Below are 2,223 nucleotides of genomic sequence, written 5' to 3'. Positions count from 1 at the left end.
GTCTAAATTTTTTCAGTCAAAACTATGAAAGTTCTGCAAACAAAGTTCTGCAAACGGGTTTTCTTGGCTCATTTCCATGTTTTCTAGCTCATTTCGCTACGTCTGTCCACAAAACTATTGGAATACCATTCTAAAGAGCTCTGTAACTTGACATAACTTTTACAGAGGTCCATTGCAAGAGCTGTGTAACTTGACATCGCATTAATGCATATTTGTGTGGTAGCTTTCTTTGTCTATCGATGTTTCTAGCTGTTTCTAAATCAACTATTGGTTTGTGATGTTCTGCAAATACATAAAAGCTTAGCAGTGGCTTATTTCAGGTAGCCAAGAGAAGCGGATACTTTTATTTGAGTACTAAAGAGGTATGTTTAGAAAACCCTTGTTTCTGATCCTAAATCTGTGCAATTGTTGGAGTCTTCATTCTTGCGGCAAATGGTGCAAAGAAATTTAGCCAGAACCAAATCCTCTGTTTTGTAGCTGTTTTTTTAGGTTTATTTCTCTTTTCTAAATCCGTTTCTTTAGTTTAGAGCAGAGGCGTTTTTCTAAATCTGTTTCTTTAGTTTAGGCGTGAAGCTGTGTTGGGTGTTACGCTCAGCCATTGTAAACAATGTAATGCTTAGTGCTTTCCAAAAAGCAAAATTCTGCAGGTTTCAAAATTTATTCAAAATTTATCTGGCATGTTACAATAAACAAAAATGAATTAAATGGAAAATCTGAAATATAAAAAGAGGGTTCTAAATAAAACCAGGGATACAGCTGAACTCGTTCCTGGTATAAAAATTCTTTTAATTATAAGAAAATTAAGAAATTGTGATAAGCTTTAATTTTCAAATTGGGTAAAATACAATTGACACCCTGTCTGTCCACAAAACAATTGGAATACCATTCGAAAGAGCTCTGTAACTTGAGCTATATAACTTGACATCCTTTTTACCCAGGCTTCGTGCAAATATTGAGGTAAACATATTTTCATTTTGCAGCTTCACAGGTTTTCTGAAATTTTGTGGAAGTTCTTTAGTTTTATTGAAATGGCTTACTCTATTATGGTTAGGCTAATTTATTCATTTTTTTCCATGTTGTGGACTTTTCCCCTAACTATTCTGAGGCTAATTTATTCATTTTTTTTTTCACGTTCTGAATTTTTCCCCTAATGATTCCACAAAAATTCTAGACTGGAATTAACTAAAAAAAAGATTCCTCTATCGTATCTGGAAGTTATCATATCAATATTTACATTGTAGCAGCTGAGAAGCTTGGAGAAAACGAGGCAATCTGGAAACTACTATGACTGGAGACTACCAAGACTGAGAAGACTGGAAAGACTAGATGAATTGCATGGTATTGATTTTTCACAAAGTAAGTTTGTTGTGTCTTTTGTTACTGTATTTGAAAATTCTTTTTGTCTTCTGCTTCTAATTTTCCCAGTTAAGTCTACTTCATAATTTTTTTTCTCTTTTTCTTTTTAAAACAGTCTCCTGATATTTCTTACGAAATTTCATAGGGATTTTTTCATGGACATTGACGGCAGGGTTAATCTAGTCATATGCTTAACACATTCGACTTTGAATCAGAAAATTTTGAATATGTAAATCCAATTCAGAAAAATTGGTTGTTATGCATACTTTGTAGTTCTATTAGAAACAATAGAGATAAAAAAATTTAATTTATTGTGGTAATTTGCAATCAATTTTTCCTAATTGGGGTAGCTGCATTTGTACTCACCTGTAATTTTTCTTAATGAAACCATCCAAGTACTCCTTCATAACAGAGTTGTTGGAAATAATATTTAAAAAATATTCATTGTAGAAAATAATTTTAAATTTTATTAATAGGGATCAATTATAAGCACAAGCAGAACCTCCCAGAAAAAAGTCAGTCTAAAGTCCCCCTGGAGAGTTATTTAAAAAATAGCAATAAGCTCTAAAAATTAAAAACAGTGAAATTAGACAAGGATTGATTTCGCCATTTTTCCTTTTGTTTTGTTCTTTTAGCTACTGAGTTTCTTCCAAATGAGGGGAATACAGAAATATTAGAGGTTCAGCATGAGAAATGGCAGTGTGATTTACTAGTTTGCCCTGGCTTTGACAGCTATCGTCTAAGGCTCTTGGCAGTTGTTTGTTTGATGCATGTGGTCTTCCCACAAATTACCATGTCTTTTTAAACAGCTTTCCTTCCAACATTTAGAAACCACTTTTGCTTCTGTGCTCTCAATTTCTATCTTAG

The 2,223-nt window shown here is 32.9% G+C and overlaps 1 long non-coding RNA gene across 1 annotated transcript; it reads left to right on the top strand.

Annotated features, from left to right (window-relative positions):
• Nucleotides 1-573: 573 nt before the first annotated feature.
• Nucleotides 574-1,676, top strand: LOC131044361 (uncharacterized). The gene is made up of 2 exons (XR_009105649.2): nt 574-1,356; nt 1,502-1,676. It is a non-coding gene; the product is annotated as an uncharacterized LOC131044361 (long non-coding RNA).
• Nucleotides 1,677-2,223: the final 547 nt, after the last annotated feature.

This window comes from Cryptomeria japonica, chromosome 6 (assembly GCF_030272615.1).
Source record: "Cryptomeria japonica chromosome 6, Sugi_1.0, whole genome shotgun sequence".
NCBI classification, from domain to species: Eukaryota; Viridiplantae; Streptophyta; class Pinopsida; order Cupressales; family Cupressaceae; genus Cryptomeria; species Cryptomeria japonica.
The sequence above is the reverse complement of the archived record's forward strand: the minus strand, read 5'-3'. Positions and strand labels throughout refer to the sequence as shown.